At 39.7% G+C, this 18,781-nt stretch overlaps 1 protein-coding gene across 1 annotated transcript in view; it reads left to right on the top strand.

The window, feature by feature from the left end:
• Positions 1–1,836: 1,836 nt before the first annotated feature.
• The window catches only part of LOC146386502 (caM kinase-like vesicle-associated protein), a 42,487-nt gene continuing 25,542 nt past the window's right edge, over positions 1,837–18,781 (top strand). The window contains exon 1 of the mRNA XM_084927600.1: positions 1,837–2,131. The gene's annotated coding sequence lies outside the window, so the exon portion shown is untranslated. The remainder of the gene's footprint in view (positions 2,132–18,781) is intronic.

The raw sequence follows: 18,781 nt of genomic DNA, 5'->3' as shown, positions 1-18,781 counted from the left end.
AACAGTTTGTAAAACAGTTTGTTGGGAGTCTTTAGAGTAATTCATTTAGATTAGTTATTAAAAATCTTTGTTTCTATTAAATATAATCCTGGACTCTTTTGGCCTTTTATTTGTGAGCACATATGGAGCATTGAATGTCGTCTCCAGCCATTTGTTGCTTCCAGTACCAGGTTTTCCGTTAGCCTATATGTTCCCCCCACACTTCATTTCTAATGTTTGTGGACATTAGGATGTTTCAGGATTTTTAGAATGTTAGAGCAACATTTCATCTCCAATAACAGTCAGATTCTTGAATTAGCTTCATATAGGTTCCTGCATCCCAGCGAAGAAAAAAAACAAAACAAGAAAAAAACAGATTTTCTCATTGTACTTGTGACATGGCAGTGAGCCAGAGAGAGCACTATACTCCAAAAATGGTTTGATGCAATACCTACTGAATAAAACATAAAACTTTGCCAATTGTGTCACAAAAAAGCCACAAAAAGGGATTATAAAGATCTAACTAAAACTCCACATGTTAAAATGCAATAACTTTAAACGGTTGAACATACAGAATAATCACGAGAATGAACTAATGATCTTAGTTCATTCTCTAATTAAGAGATTTTAAAAGATCATTTTGTGATGTGATGGCATTATTTTACTATAACTTCAGCTGCTTCTCCTCAGCTCTGCTAAGAATCATTAAAGTGATGGTTGTGACTTCCATTCAGTCAGTCTGTCAATGAATCTATTAAAACAGATTATCATGGATTTCAAAATCTTATTTGGTTTTCATTTGTACCTATTTTCAGTGATATCATCTTTAATAGCAGGAAATTAACTAGGCATATCCTTTCTTTTTGGACATATTTTTCAATTAATCTATATTTGACAACAGTACAGTATAACTGGAATTTGTATTTTTGGTGTGCCATCCCAGCACTTTTAGTCGCTCCCCACATGGCCACACTTATGAAAAATGTCTGGAGGTGCACCTGATTGTACAATACTTATCATTTATTTATTTATCATCATTATTTACAGATTTAAAAACAATTCGTTTAAGATTTTTTTTTCTTTTTCACAATTCCTCGTTTATGTGCTCATATACCTGTATGGGCTTTAAAGGCTATAAATGCAGGTCTCAATGAAGTGCATTTGTTGATTGTAAAAAAGTCAACCTGTAACCTCACAGTTGGATCAACACCTCTCTTTCAAAAAAGAAAGAAGGAAAAAGAAAAAAAGGAGAAAACATTTTAACAGAGAACAAGACACAAGCAAACAAACGATGGTACAAATGAGTTTACTTCACCTAAACGGTGTGGAGTCTGAAAGGAGGCACTGGAACATTAATTAAGAAGGCTTTTACAAAATAAACTGATTGAATCTGTATTTAAGTGATGCACTAAAAAATATAAAGATCATTAAATCTGTCAGTGTTGTTTCCGTACTCGGTAAATCAAGGTAAATCAGTCCATCACACTGAGCCATAGCAGAAGCTTCATGGCTCTGATTTGCTGCCAGCACATCGGTCAGAGTCATTTTTTTTTATTCGTGTCATTACATCACCCACACCCGGCGTTCCCTTCCGTTCTGACGGCTAAGTTTGTTAACACAGTTGCTGGTAGCAAACTTACACACGCATAATACATTCACACCGCTTTTATGTGTCAATCAATCACTCGAGGTTACAATGGTGTGAGCCTATCTGAAGGCTACATCTCAACTCGCTGAATCCGTTAACCCTAAATTCACTTTTTTCTTTTAATTTACTTCTTTTCTTTCCGCTTTTCTTTGTTTTATCAGTATATCTGAGATTAACTCCTGTCTCTGCGCCCCCCTCCTCCTCCTCCGTACCCACTGTGTCCTATTCGCTGTGCCGTGCGCTCAGGACCCTTCGCTCCCTTTACTCCCCTCCTCCCCTCCTTTCTCCTCCTATCTCCTCTCCTGCTCTCCGTGCAGATCGCACACGGGCACAACAGATGGTACAGTACCACAGGCTGCAGGAGCGCTAGAATCGGCTGTAGAAGTACTTTTTATTTCTCTGAACTTCACAGGGACGTAAAGTGTAATAGGAGTGGGGAGTGAGGACAGACTCGACTTTGACAGGCACTGGATCCTACGTTTAGTGGCGGAATTTGGAGTCAAGGTAAGTTGTGGTGTTTTTCTTTTCTTTTCTGAATAGCCGTCCACATTTAGGAATGGGAAAGAGAAGAAAAAGCGACCACGTACACGCTTTATTTTATCGATCTGTTTAGTAAACCCAAACATTTGGGCTTGTTCTGTAGAATGTGCTGAATAAACTGACTATTGCAACCTGACGATTTTGACTATATATATATATATATATATATATATATATATATATATATATATATATATATATACACATAAAGTTATGTGACATCATTACCACTTTTTCATTAGTGATCGCATCCACAAAAAAAGCTGGATTTGAATATGTAACGAAATCCGCCAATAATAAGAATATAGAAGAATGAACCGGAATCCTTACCACCTCTAATCCTTGTTTAATTATTTATTTATTCTTAACAGCAAGTTTCAATCTAGTTTCTATTCCCAGAGTTTATTACAGCACTCTATCTTCACTGGTTCCCCGGCACAAACACATGCACAGTACGTGCTGATGCTGAACGTGCAGGAGATGCTCTCACATCACCCAGATAAATTAAATCATAAAACGATCGGTGCTGGCGATTGCCACTCCGCAGAGCAAACGTTCACCGTGGGGAAAAAAAAGCTGGCAAACGGTGACATGTCAAAGGTCAATAATGTTCCTGTGAGACCTGCTGTTGAATGAGGTTTACCTTAAGTCATTTTGTCATTGCTCAGAAGCAGATGAAAACTTCCAGATGTGAATGCAAAAAAGTGACTTAACCTTCCTGTCGTGTTCGGGTCAAATCGGGTCAAATTAATCAACAAAAAGTTTTAATGACATGTTTTTCATTATGCCTCACATATGTCATGAGGGGCAAATGTTTTAGGTAGTGGTAATTTAAACCACTAAATTGCACTGATGACCTTTGTATTAATTCAATTAAGTTTAGTTTTGTTGGAAATCTTTGATTTTTTTTAATTTTTTTATGCTGAAATCAGGATCTCTCAAGAACAGCTAGCAATGGATAGAAGCCGTACCCTTGCCAGATGATTGAGTCACACTCAGAATTACATAGGAAAATAAATACTACAGCATTTCCATTACAGAGTCATGCCATTCATCATTAACTCATGTCCTTAAGGTACTTTAAGAAGGGTGATGCACTGGTGAGCTGTATGTAATGATTTGTTTAGTCCCAGAAGAGGTCCAGACCTCCGCTTAACCCCATGTGGCCCCAGTGGCAGCAGGAAAGTGCAGCAGATTACCACCTAGCCTTGCAATTTGTACACAATTAGATCTCCGGGGAGAGAGCTGCTCCAACTTTGCATTGCAACTGCTCTTGACTGTGCGTGAGCTTCTGGCACAATATAGATGTGGAAGGTGCAGCGACTGTTTTGAAAAAGGCAAATGCAAATGTACGAATCTGTTATTGTTGGTTTATCTACGAGGACAACAGTAACATTGCTAATTAATAGAAATAATTGGGAGAAGAGCAGAGCTGGTTCCCCTGGTCTGTAGAAGTAGCTGTGGGATCACTTTCACGAGGTTTGCTCATTCAAATCTGTGCTTTTTCTCAAAGTACTGCAGCACATTCAATTATGTAATATTACACTGTATCCTTTGTCTCTGAGATAGTTTATTTGTGCTCATTAAAATTTTTGTGGGACCGCTGAGAGCCACTAATGTGCAAGACCAACATAAAAAGCTGAGTTGTGCTGAGCGCCTGTACTGTGTTTAGATCTGAACACAGAGTGAGCCACAATATTGGTACATAAATTGGTATGTACTGCAGTGAGATATCACACAGAGGACCGGTGAGATTATCATATATATATATAGCATTTCTTTTCTGCTCTAACAAGTGGAAACAGTGATGTAGTGATGAGGAGGAGCAGAGGAGTTTGCTCATTTTGGAGGAGGCTGTGCTGCTTACACAGATGCTCCCAGTGTGGTATTTTTCATTACATTGTTTTCAGTGTTGTGAGAAAATAAACATAGTGGGCGAGGGGAGTTTAATGACTTAAGTCAGAAGAAACATCCACCGAGTGTGGCAGGGTTAGAGATAAAGTAATAAGAGATGGGACGGGCTGTTTTTATGAGGACTGTAGCGTGTGAGTGCGGTCTCTCCTTTTGAAGAGCGGAATCAAAAGGCATGTGGATACTCAGCCACTGCAGAGGCTGACTGTTGTATTGACTTTACATAACACAGATGTGAGGTATGCCTCATAGATACACATTTTTACCATTTAAACTGTTTATTTCACTTAAAAAAATATTTTTCCAGACTTAATAAGCATGCCAAACATATTAAATGCTACATTTCAGCAGAGAGAAAATTAAATTGCATGATGCATTGTTGCTCATTAGAAACCATTTCCAAACAGCCTGCAGACCCTCAGTTTCATAAATGTGGTGCCATGCAAATATGATGTGATGCTCACAGCAAACCATATACTGTAAACAAAATAACTCATGCTGACTTCCACTTCCATGTACGTCAAATGCTGCCACTATTATCTCTGATTCAGGGTGCCCTGTTTAAATTAATATGCTTCATTTGACGGCTTTCCTAATTTTGCTGCGGCTCCTGTCCGCCCATCAAATTGAAGTCGAAGCTGGCCTCACATGACTCAAGCGGCCAAGCAAGAATAAGTGATACCACCAAGTCAGAGACTAAATGCACAGCGGCTGCTGTATCCGTGCTTGTAGCACTCCATTTACAGTGAATCAATACCCCACTGTGACAAGTGAGTGAGAGGAAAATAAGGGGTATACTATAGTAAAAAATCCTGCAGTGATACCTGTGGCAGCTGTTAAGCACTCACGCAATGCAGCATCTAACATTAAGCTGCTAATCTCAACATGAAAGAGAAGACGCTCACGTTTGTGACAGAGAGGGAGGTTGCATTTAAAATGAGTACACTGAGCATACAGTGTATGCATACATTACTGGTTGACTGTAAGCTCCTACGGTAGAGCTCCTATAGTAATGAATTTTCAATACAAACAGCCTTCCAGATCATCCTCTGACTGTTAAAACACCTCACAGCAGTTATAATAATAAATGTTATTACTGATTTATTATTATACATTGGGAGGCTGATAAAAGCAGAAGAAGAAAATACATCTGTGGAATTGACCATCATCACTTTCACGAGTGGCATGCAACAGTCAGCGTCTGGAATTGTGCACCGATGTATAAAATCCATAAAATATAAAATCAGTCAGGTGGACTGTCAGCTGCACTGAGCATCATCCTCTGTTTTTAATCACGCGGGACATTTCATGTTTTTTTTTTCTCTGTCCTTCTATCCAGTGGGAAGTTGGGCGACTGTTTGAAAACGCAGATGCAAAAAAACTCTTTGTGCATCAATCCAGTATTTAGAATCTAATTATGTTCTTTTTCTTTTTCACATAGACTCTGTATGAAAGATGGACATAGCTTCTGTGAAAAGTAAACTCAGTATATTCTTACTAATCAGTGAGAGACTCCTCACAAAAGACCTCTTCCCTGATCTCTTCAAGTCTTACTACATATGACATGATGTTGGAGTCCAGACTGGTTTGACTGGCTTCAGAAACTAAGATGCAACGATTACAAGTTACTCTGACCAAGGCTTTAAAAGTCACAGTAGTTACGTCCATCTTTCATATACAATCAGTGAAATCCAATGAATCCACACCCACAGAGCTCTAATGATACGCATTAGATGAGTTTATTTAAAAAAAAAGAATTAATAAATGGAACTTCAAATATTTTGTGAAATCTGCCTCAGCTAATGTCTTTTTACTTGTGAGATCCTAGTCTAATATCAGAGATCAAGTTTTCAGAGGCTGTAAAATAGGCTCTGACATCTGCACGCCTCAAGAGTTGTTCAGTATAATGATACTTCCACAGCACTGAGCTACAGGCTGTAGTTGCACATGCAATATGTATCAGGAAACTATTTTTGTCCATGTTTCAACTTCCACACACCACTGACTGTGCAGTGCCTCACATGGATCATCGTTTACTCTCACCTTTACTTTTTTAAGATGCTTTGTTTGTTTCTCTCTTTAGTATTGCAGCTCTGCTTATTTACTGCAACGTGTTTTGTAATTTGGTGTTGTGAGGGAGGCGGAAGCTGATGGGAAAAGAAAAAAAGAAAGATGCCAGTGCACACTCTGTAGAGCAGATCAGCTGTGGATTGTCAGTCTCTCGCCGCTGCTTTCTTATTAGGCTGGTTTCTTCTCTGCAGGCACTTGGGACAAGTTGTTGACATGAGTCATTATGGGTCGTGCCAGGGGAAGACACGGAGCCTGGTTGTGTTGTAACATGTCACGCTGCCGGCTCTGTTTACGGAGAGGAAACAATTAAGAGCCTTATAAATTGAGAGAGTGTGTCCATGTGGAAATCACGCAGGAAGGAGTTGTTTCTATCCTCAAACCTCATCTTTAGAGAAAGGGTTACCACAGCACCACGAAGCTTCAAAGAGCCACCCTGCCTGGCCATCCACAAATAGAAAATTTAAAGGGGAATTTTAAATTGAAGCAGATTAATATTTCACCTCAGGATTGATTCGCTCTGCCGTTGTCTGACATTTTCATCCGCAAGTGAGTTGCTTATGCAAAAATCAGGCAGTGACGTTGGTGTGGTCCTGATCTGGCACATCTCCTCCTTTTCACACTGCATTAGAAGTAACAGGCTACCTGTTGCTGTCATTGGCAGTTTGTCACCCTACTTTGCCTGCTCTGTTATTTTCTCATTCACAGTAGTGAGAAGAAAAAGGGGAGTTAAAGCGATGTTGATTTGTGGTGTTGCATCTTGAAACAAAGTGTTGTTTCCATTAATATTTGAGGGTCTAAAGAAAATTTAGACGTTGACATTTTGCACATCAGTGCATGTCTGCAGTATGTTTCTGCCCTATAGAACAAAACACTGATGAAATGTGTTGAAATTTCTAGCGATATTTCCTTTTAATTTCTGAAATCAGTTAAATAAAAAAACTACTGTCGATGTAACAAGATTATTATCTGGGACAAAAAAATGAAGCACTTTCATGTTTGTTGTGTTCTGCGCACGAGGAATGTTATTGGTTTTTCTGTCTCTTTTAATACTGTCTTGCCTACATGTGGCTCTGGTCCCTGTTGCATGTTGCACAGTTGAAGTACAGGGGCAATCTGTTTTCATTAAAGTTGTATGACAGGACCTGAATACAACGGGGCTGTTGCGTGACTACAATCAATGGTCGTTTGTCACCATGGTCACGTGGGCAGAGATGTGCCTTGAGTTGCCCCCTGAATCAGGACTTAATGAGAGTCTGAATTCAGCCTGAGGGATAGAAAGTATTTTTTAGACACCTTCAAATGGAGGCGTATTTCAGCTTGAGCAGGCTGTATTGTCTGTGTGTATTTTCTGACTTCGCTCTGGATTTCAAGCAAGATGACAAGCTCAGATTTGTCAGTTTGCAGTTTTCAGAAGTGCAACACTGCGGCTTCGGCTTCTGGCAGAAAAGAGGAGAATGGGGAGGAAAGGCTCGGTGATAGAGCTGGCAGCTTTTAAGACAGTGTGCAATTAAATCAGAAATGTTAAAGGAGGGCAAGGATTTTGTTTTTTCTAAAGGAGGCAACTTCAATCATATGTGAACTGCAGGCTTAATCACTATTGTCTCATTGTATATTCTCAAATTAGTAATTTCCAAATGGAAGTAGGATTCTGATTTGTAATTGTTGTTTAAATAGCTTGGCATTGGCTACTTGTATGCAGCTGCCATTATCTTTATTGCCTCAATAAAACAGAGCATTAAACCTGGGTTATCTGAGGGGTTGTTGACCACTTTGGGGGCCCTGGAAACTGGTTGTGAACACAACACTGACCAGATGTCACCTTGAGAGAGAAAGCTAAAGCAAACAGTTGACACCAAGCTGTTACGCAACTTCATAAAAAGCTGTATAATGAACCACATGAGAGGAGGGCCTGAAAAACAGGACCCCAGAAGCAGAGGGCCAAAGCCAAAAGCTTGGGGTGATGCTCAAGTGATAGTTCAGCACTATAAAAGGAGGTTACAGAACAGAAACCTAAAACCACTAAAAAAGCCCACTATTCCCTCTCTTACCTCTGATCTCTTGAGGAAATTAGCACTCTTTTTAGGTGCTAAATGTACATGTTTGCCTATCTTGTGTGGGTGGAGTCAAGCTTTTTACTTTTAGAAGCAAAACAGAAAGTCATCTAACGGCTGATATCCTTATTAACCTTGTTATCCTTATTCTCAGAGTGTTTAAGACGACACAACCTTCTCAAGAAAAGTTATGTGCGAGATGATTTATATCATGCAGTGATTTATATCAATGCATATAAAAGCACCGCCTTGCATAGAAGATCCAGTGAAGCACGGTGGACAGCTTGTGAGAGGGGCTCTTACAAAAAATACAAAAAAAGTGTCCTTCCCTGATGAGCGCCTACTTATCTTATATAAAAGAAATAAATTCTCAGCATCGGGAGCTGCCATTTCATTGCTCTAAAGGTCTTTGTATGGTGATATAATCCTAAAAGACAGAGCGATTAGAGCTTTAAAGCCTTGCATTTGTTGACACTATAAGACCTGCAAGTAAGCCTTCATACTGTTTTGAATTATGACTATATATTATGCTCCCAGGATCATTTAATACTGTCAGGATTCCAGCACAAAGAATGAGGCTAAAACTGACTTACGCACTACAAGAATATATCAAAGCAACATATTTAATCACTGGAATACACAAGTGTGATTATTGTTAGATGCTCTTCTTGTGCCCTATTGATGGAACAGTTTGCCAGTTTTCTCTCGTGGCTTTGTATGCAGCATATAGCTTTGAGTTCTTGAGAGAAATACACAGCTACACTTGCCTCTTTCACCTCTCACAGTTAGATTCAGAACACCTGGGTTCACAAACAGCGTTGACAACACCCTCATGACACCGCTTAATGGGACTGTGAATTTTGGGTTGAGTAAAACCCAGGATATCCCGAACTTGCTGGCTCTACAGCACATATCCCAGCTGGAGTCAGTTCTCTTTCTCTGGTATTAGATTGGTTTGGGTTGATCTTGTGTTTATGTTTATTTCCCGTTACAATTAGATATTTGTTTTTCCATTTAAAAGTTTAAAGTAAATCTAAATTTGGATGTTTATGAACAGTGGAACAGTAGGACTGCTAACAATGGCCCAAAACAGTGTGTTTAGGTAAACAATGAGCCGAACTCAACAATAAGTTTCGATATGCTAAACAGGACCGCACATTTAGGTGATAGTTCTAAGATCATCACTGCAAAAGACCCATCTATCCTTCATACATGTTGTTGTATTATAACATCCTGATGGATTCAACCATATTCCAAGATTTCAGACAGTAGTTTTGTCTCAGTCTGTCCCATATATGAGCAAATTTGTATCCTTTGCTAATTTGACAACCTTCTTCTTTAATAAGAAGTAGAAATCTCACATTGAATGAATCCCACTCTACTACAGATAAGGGAGGAGGGAAACTGAGCCGAGGGAGCAGGTGGTAGACTTGAATGAGCAGATCTAATAAAAAAATCATTCAAAACAACTGTTCCTGCTCTTCTTGCACGAAAGGCAACAACAGAAGCACTTATCTGCGCTGTAATGTACATGAATATTTTATCTCTACTCGCTGTTTGGTGACATAAACAAACGTCTCGGACATCCAAACGATGAAAAAAAAATGTCTTCCAATTTTAGTAATATGCTGCGTGCAACACACACCCTTCTGCTCAGTGCGCTTCTCTGCATTGAGCAGGATCGGTACTGTACTATGATACCACACTGACTGTGTAACCAAGGCAACTAACAACAGGCAGAGTGAATGGTCAGATTAGCTGCTGAAGTGTGAAAAGGAAGCGTTTCAGATTTTACATAAAGAAAAATGGTCAAGCCGTCGTACATCAAAACAGCCCGTGAAAAGCAGAAATGAACAATTTCCAATAATGCACTTTATCTCATTTTCTCTGTTGCATAAACAAATACCACAGAGAAGATCTGGAAATTTTGCAGATTCTCACATTAAAGCAAGAATATTCAAACGCCTGGCTCAAAAGATGAAGCCCTGTAGCCTGACATTAGGCTGGAGATGAGCTAATCGCAGACTTCAGGAAGAGAGGAGTTGGTGGGGGTGGATGCCTCCATTAGCGATTCGGATTCACACCTCAGTCATTCATCTCACTGCCTCCCACCGCAATGACCCCCCTGTCACATGTTCTGAGTCACCTGGCCCCTCGCCACTCCTCCCTGCTTGTTTTCTCAGCGTGTATATACGCTTCTCTCCCTTTCATTCTCTTCTTATGGAGCGCAGCAGCACACAGAGAGGAGATTAACTGTATCACTGCCTAGACCAAGCAAGAAAAGAGAGGAAAGTATATTTAGGTACAGACAGCTACTACTGACTGGAGAAAGGCCTCAGAGGTAGGCTTTCTTCATTCACGTGGGAGGTAAAGAAGCACCATTTCTAGGGTTTTTTTGCAGTTAGCCTGTTCTTAACTTATACCAAAAAGGCCAAGCAAGCATAGGAGGACTGACCCCATGGGTTTTTAGTGTACCCGCTCCTGTTTTCCCAGCACACATTCGTATACATTCACTTGCCACCAACCATCATAGAGTTAAATGAGTCAGTCACTTCAGACTGGCTTTGTTGTGCCTCAACAGTTGCATGTTGTTTCTGCCAGGAACATTGTCGTCATGAGAGCATTATTAAAAGAGAGCCACATGTCAAGAAGCATGCATCCTTTTAAAGGACTCTGATACATAGCAACAGCAACGAGAATACTTAAATCTGCCGTACATGTTCAAAAAAGTGCCACCGGATGAAGAAGTGCTTTAACCTCAAGGGCCTTTTTGCAACTCTCTTCAGAAGCTTTTAGTCACATTACATGAGCGTTATCGAGTCTGCTCTATTTCAGTGGGCAAGTTATTACAATTGCAATACAATGTAACAAAGCATTAGTGTGCTGCTGCTTTCCCATAGTTGCCGTTATGTGTTTATATCTGCTTATAATTAACGTCGTGCCATCAATTTCAAATGCAATAGACAGGAGTTTTTTTTAACCAGCACATGTAGAAGTAGTGCTTTTCCAGTCATTTACAAAGGACTCCTCTGAGCCAGTAAGTGTGTTGCACTATGTTACTGTATCATCAGCTCATAGGTTACAGATTTACTCCGTCTGTGTGTGCATATGTGTTCAGTGTATTTGGCAAAAATCTCTTCTTATTTAACATTAAGTACAATGAAGACATTGTTAGTGACAGTGTTGGGTAAACAAGGCTTTAACCAAGTTAAGTTATTATCTTACTATAATGAGCCTATCGATATATATACACTACTAGTCAAAGGTTTGGACACACATTCTCATTTAATGGTTTTTCTTTATTTTTATTGTTATGACTATTTACATTGTAGATTCTCACTGAAGGCATCAAAACTATGAATGAAAACATATGGAATTATGTAGTAAACAAAAAAGTGTGAAATAACTCTAAACATGTTTTATATTTTAGATTCTTCAGAATAAACACCCTTTGCTTTGATTACTGCTTTGCACACTCTTGGCATTCTCTCGATGAGCTTCATGAGGTCGTCACCTGAAATGGTTTTCCAACAGCCTTGAAGGAGTTCCCAGAAATGCTGAGCACTTGTTGGCCCGTTTGCCTTCACTCTGCGATCCGTCTCATCCCAGACCATCTCGGTTGGGTTTAGGTCAGGTGACTGTGGAGGCCAAGTCATGTGGCGATCCATCACTATCCTTCTTGGTCAAATAGCCCTTACACAGCCTGCAGGTGTGTTTGGGGTCATTTTCCTGTTAAAAAAAATAAATGATGATCCAACTAAACACAAACTGGATAGGAGGATGCTGTGCTAGCCAGCCTTCCTACCACACCATCACACCATCACACCTCCATGCATGTAGAGGCCATCCGTTCACCTTTTCTGTGTCACACAAAAACACGGCGGATGGAACCAAACATCTCAAATTCGGATTCATCAGACCAAAGCACAGATTTCCACTGATCTAATGTTCATGTCTTGTGTTTCTTGGCCCAAACAAATCTCTTCTGCTTGCTGCTTTTCCTTAGTAGTGGTTTCTTAGCAGCTATTTGACCATACAGGCCTGTTTCGCTCAGTCTCTGCCTCACTTCATGAATGAAAATTTTAAGAATGGGTTTTTGCTAATAAAATGAATGCGATCATTTACTTTATGAATTGTTAAATTGAAGCAAATACTTAACAACAATGAATAAAAGGTTTAATGTGGTGTGAATTAACTGCTCATTGTGTTGCTTTGTATCAATATGCTGTGCGGAAATTCCACATTTCAAGACCTGCAGACTTTTGTGTACACAGAATGGAAGAGGAATCTGCTTAAATTAACAAGGTTTTTCCAGATATGTTTGATCTAATGAACTTCCTTTTTGGGTCATCCGTTAGTACATACAATAAAATAAGTAAGGCTAAGTTGGAGTGCTGTGCTGGATCTGACGTGGTTGGAGTGCACTCTCGTCTCCTTTCAGAAAGACAAATGTGATCACACTGTGGGTGTGAAACATGCATGAATGCCTAGAACAATTTAAGCATTGGCGGAAATGCAAACTGAATGACGTTTCTTGGGTGGCTCAGCGCTTGTCTGTGTACAACAGGAAGTATCGCCTGCAGAGAATGAGTTTTGCTTTTGGCTCTGCCAAGGACCAGGTGGGCCTGGGCTGGTGGGCAGGCGCGATTCCACCGGGGCTATCAAGGCCATATGAGACACAGCTCATCATCCCTCACTGGGTCCATATGGTGGGTCTCAACACGTACTCACCCCAGTCTGAGGTGTTAGAGTGTGTTCCCTCCAGAAGGCAAAGTTCTTTCTCCACCGTGAATATGTCATCTCTTACAGATCGAGCTCCTGTTCCATTTCACCCATGTGAGTACTATGTAACCATGGAGACTGCACTTAAGCTCTTGTGGAACTTGTAAGCCACAGCACTGTGATTCTGTTTGCAACTGAATTCTCTTAAAGTCGGTGTCTCAAACATCTGCTTACCTGCGCACAGTGAGAAATGTAGCTGCTCCACTCAGCTGCCATTTGTAAAGCAGCTACAAGTTCAGTGCAAGCCTGCTTCTCTTTTTAAGCATCCAAAAGCATACAGCAGTGACACCATCCTAATTTTCATGAACATTCTGTCAAGGGAGATTATGCATTCCTCATCCTGCTGCCCCCCCAGAGAGAATAGCTGGTAAATATGATGATGCTGTGGTGTACATTGCAAAAACGACCTACTTACTTAGACACTACACTGTATGTAGGTTTCTGTGTTACGAACTGGATCTTTGATATTTTACAGACAAAGACAAAAATGTTATTATCCCTAGTTTACATTGCACTAGTGATTACTGACTCTGCAGAAAAGCATTTTAACAAACAGTCTTTGCACAAGCATAAAGGCGATTTCTCTCAAATAGGACATGAAGGTTGAATTAATCTGCTCTGTGGCAATGTTTTAAAGACCTCGGCAGACATTCTGCATATTTATGACTGCAGCAATGTCAGATCTAATTATTGAATTTGTGGTAATTTACTAACTCTCTTTAACAAATTTGCCACTTAGGCCCTCGTGCCATATTTTTTTTTTATAACTGCTGAGCAAGAACTACTAACTTTCCCGCTTTTTATCTTCAGTAGAGATAAATTATCCTCACAAGCTCCATTCTGAAAAATCTACTGTCCACCAGAAAGTACACATAGACCAGCCTGTTTGAAAAAGGCATGCTTTCCTTTGTGCGTAGTTTTGTTGGGTGTACAGTATGTGACTGTCAGAACAAAGTACTGTACATGCATACTAATAAGGCCTCTGCCTTGAGCTGCCTGGATGATTCCTGGATTCCAGATGTAAATCAGTGTAAAGATTTTTTAAAAGGAAATTTTAAGAAACAGTTTTTGCTATCTGGACAATAATGAACTTATTTAATTTTTGTTATAACGATTTTGCCTGTCTGTGCACAAAACTATCGTAGCTGCCAGGTATATTGATTTTAATCATTATTAAATAGCCACGCGTCTGTTGTCCGTCCATTCGTACACAGTCCACAGTGGTATCACCTGTGGTAGCATCTGCTTGCACATAATGATCACCCAATCACACAATAATTTGGTCTTTACCCCATATTGTGCTCCAGGTGAAGGTCTCATTTGTCTTCTTGCAAGCAATAACATATGAATTGTAATTATTTCATTAGAAGGTTCACTAAACAAAATTTGAATTCTCTAGCAATTATTCCATGGTTCAGACTGTAGAGGGTTAACATTACCTTACCTTAATTACCCTAAAAAATTGTATCAGCATCTGTTGAAACCTACACTCCATTAAACTGTGAGTTGAGCTACACACTCCCACACAGCGTTTCTCATTTCTTTGGCTAATTAACCACATATTATTCCTTATAGCACTGACTGTGGAATTTATGCATTGTTCAAGACAATAGTTAAAATTCTTGCACTCATAATTTATACATTTACATGTACCTATACTGGATGGCATATAATTTCATCATGAAATCACTGGCCCCCTATCATCTTTTTAGCTGTAAACCATAAATGCTTAAAATGTGTAGGCTATGAACCATTTCTAACCGAATTATGTATGAACAGTGGAACTGATACTGTGACTGATACTGATCAATATTGCTTCCTTTTGGTGCACAAGTATTTGTATTTGGTTCACAAGTCTTCAAAAACATCAACAATCATTCCTAAATCAATCGTTTGCTATAGATTCTCTGGATGTGGATGCCAGACAACAACAGTACCCTTAGAACATGCAGCAAGGGAATGCATTTGTCATGTTTCGGCTGCGTGGCAGGCAGGAATTGGACCCAGATGCAAACTCACGGGGACAGAACTTGAACTCAAAAGCACAGCTTTATTGCTGGAAAACAGATCACAAACAACACAAAACTAAACTGGGAAAAGCTAATTATAATGTACACCAGGAGACACGGGGAGAATCACACACAGCATGAGGGAGATCGTGACACTGACACTGAGAAATACAGGGCTCAAATACACTGGGAAATAACGAGGGGAATGAGACACAGAAGGGGAGCACAGCTGGGAGAAATCAGGACTGACGAGACAAGGGAGCAAAGTAGGATACACTCACATGAGACACAGACCTTCAAAGTAAAACAGGAAGTAGCACAGACGCAAACTAGACTAGGGGAGACAGAGCAACTAAGAAACACAGAGAACAACAACAAAGAGACACAGAGGGCAGCTACTAAATACTCAGAGAACTAAACAGAATACAAGAAGGCCAAATTAAGACACTAGACTATAGAATAAACTGGGGCAACAAAGAACTAAGAGCATAATACAAAAACTCAGAGACACAAGAAACTCAAAAACACTGGGTCACCGACCCAAGACCGTGACAGCATTCATGTATTGTTGTCACAATGCAAAATACTGCTTGGGTCCTGGCATCCATGTGGATGACATGCACAACCCAGCTAAACATTGTTACAAAGCAAGCAGACAATTTGGCAAAGAGTTCATTGTGAGCTGAATCATCAAAGCAACAGCACCCTGCCAAAATCTGTCTTCCTGTCCTCTTGTTTTTGTGTCTCAAATAAAAGCAATGTCAAACTAGTGAAAGCTAGTGTGCTCTGCTGACTGACTCTGAGCCTAAATAATGAAGGAAAACTGGAACAGTTATTTCCTTTGTAACCAGATGCTTTTTAAAAATTTGGCAGGTTCATCTGTGTGACAATAAAGGGAAAAAAGTTTATGGTTCGTGACTGAAATAAAACCTCAAACCTTAACTAGAAGGCTGTGTGTATTCCATTTCAGGTGGTAAACATTTAGCGTTCATGTAATGATATGCTCTGACTGTCCTTATTGTACTTAACATCTCCCTGCAGGAGTTTTGCTGTAGATAGTCATCATTAACTGATATAATATCCCCGTTCCATTTCTAGGCTTTTCTCCAAAGCAGCGAGCGTTAGAAACGTCTCTTTGATTTCACACCAAAGCCTCAGAAAACAACAGTTCTGTAACACTCATCCCCATCAGTTTCTATTCCCTCCAAGAACCTAGTAGCACACTTCTAACAAGCAGCGGCATGGTGCCCTGACCACAAAGCCTCTTTATGCTGTTGAGTTTTATTTGCTCTCTCCAAATTAAAGAGAATTTAAATGAAGATGTGGATGGCTTTTAAGGCTGGACTTGGAGGGAGAGCTAACAAAATCTAAAACTGGTTAATTCTAGAAGAATGAGGGAGGCCTGTTTATGAGACTGAATCATTATCGCTGGGTTGGTTTTCATCCGTTATACTGCAGTGTGTGCTGATTTGATGATGGTTTCCTGCTGAAAATGAGTGAGCCACGTCGATTTCACACCTATGAGATTGCTTTCCTTTTACACAACAGTGTTAAACTTCCCACTGCAGCATTCCTGTTTTTGCTGACTCACTTTTTTTAGCTGAATACCTAAATCTATTTCACCAGAGCTGATTTATGGCAGTTAGACACAAATCCATACTGCTCAGATGCATTCAAACACTTAACAGCCTAGCCCTGTTTTGCAGCTGTATACAGTATTATTTTTAGCATGCTTCTATATATCATCTTGCCATATATCTATATATATATATATTATCACGATGGTATGTGATCTTTATGTATTTTTAAGGAGCATATTTTAATGTCAGTGTCTGCACTCTCTGTGGATTGATGCTATTTTGTCATCAAATTCATAATAATGACTCTAAATCATGCAGATTCCCATATCCTCATCACACGTGTTGCCTTTGAGCAACACGCTGTCATGTGGCATTCAGTTTCAGATGTGCAGGACTTAACACAAAAGCCTCCAGATCATCCTTGTTTTAACCATCAGGCTCTGGGTGTAGCAGGAGGAGCATCAGCACTCCCCACCCCCCGTCAGAGGCTCTAAACTTCCTATTTACAGTTTATCCAGTTCAGTGAAAGGATGATATAATGGGAGGAAAAGAATCCTCTGCTCCCAGATGGGAGAACAGGGCTGTTCAAACTGAATGAGAACAGAGAATAAAAGATGAAGCCAGCATGCAATGCTATGCAGAGATAGAGCAGGAACTAATGAGAGTATTAGACCCAAACTACTCGCCTTACACTGAGTAGAGGAAACAGCAGATTGTGAGAGGACACGGGGTGGTGCAGGAAAGAATTGGATTGTGCTAAAAAAAAAAAGACAAAAAGAAATATTGGGCTTTTCCTCCCCTTTTTATCAAGACCATGATATCAGTCACAGAGACATGCCAGCAGTACAGTCCAGGATTGTAGTGCAGTGCATTAATAAAGTTGTATCTAGGAGTATTTTAGTCTTTGTCTGTTGATGAAAACCCCTTGGAAATTGAAACTGAACTGGAGGGCTCCAGGCTAATTTGCGTTTGCACATTTGTCTTGAACTGGAAGGCTTGGTTCCTAAAAGATCACCCTTAATGACTTTGGTGATCCCCCTACTCTTCCTTTTGTACTATGATGAGATTGACGGTTTGAGTCTTTAGTGAAATGTCTCAGCAGATATTAAATAGATTTCTGGTGGTTAGCCTTGAAGAGCTGTTAGTGAAGTAGGACAAAAAAGATGTTTTATTTTTCTTGTTGGACTCCTATGTCTTTAATGTGGAACTATTAGCTTTAAGCCTTTGAATGAACTCAGGGCTGCTCAGGGCTGCAACGATTCAGCTGCTCATATTTCTCCCCACACTTCTCTTTATTTTCCCCCTCTTGTCAATTTATCAGGCAGATTCATTAAGCCTCAGGTTAAGAGAAAATTATCCAGTCATTTAGAAGCATTTTTTAATTCCTGCAGATGTATCTTCACTTGTGTCTGTGCTGCCCCAGGCAGGGTGCTTATATATGCATGTCTGTACTGTCTTTCCATGGACTGTATGCACCATCTTGTTATACTGTATACAGGCTAAAACTGAAGTTTTGTTTTATTTATTTTTTTTATAAAAAGCTTCAGTTTTGATGGAAAAACAAATCAGCTGCTGGAACTCCTAGAGTTCATAAAGTACTGACATTCTTGGTTTTAGCATTTCTTCTTCCTGAAGACAGGTGAAAGTAGATTTAGCAAAAGGATGAGATTAGAGTCAGGGGTGGCTGTCGCTCCTGGTGATGACTTGATGGATCTTGAGACTACGAGAGTAAGACGGGGCATACAGTGTGTTGGGTTCTGGGCCAAAGAAATAGCAGTTTTTCATTCAGCTAATTTGATCTGTTACATATCCAACTTCAAGAAAAGGAACTGCTATTTGAGGTTTTTAAGAAGTCTCTCATAACTGATCAACATTCTCCTTTTTTTGAAGGAAGCCATGTAGCAGGAGCAGCGTTATGAAACATACAACTGACTACCTGGCTGTGTTAATATAATGCTATTTAATTGTGGCTTCATTGTGACTTTAATCTACCTTTTATGTTGCCAAACAAAACAATATTATGTAGAAAAAGAAATGTCATGAATATCAGCCTGAAGTTGATTTTTTGCTGTGTTTGTCATAGAAAGTTATTTTTTCCACTGTTTTCTTTCTTTTCTTTTTTCTTCTTCTTTTTTAACAGTTGTTTGCTCTAAATGTGACCAATTTACAGTCTCGTCCGGTCAGTTTTATTCATGTCCTATCATAAATTTA

The sequence above is a fragment of the Perissodus microlepis genome, chromosome 5, assembly GCF_051167445.1.
Source record: "Perissodus microlepis isolate ML-2025 ecotype Zambia chromosome 5, ASM5116744v1, whole genome shotgun sequence".
NCBI lineage: Eukaryota > Metazoa > Chordata > Actinopteri > Cichliformes > Cichlidae > Perissodus > Perissodus microlepis.
This window is presented reverse-complemented; position numbering and strand designations above follow the sequence as displayed.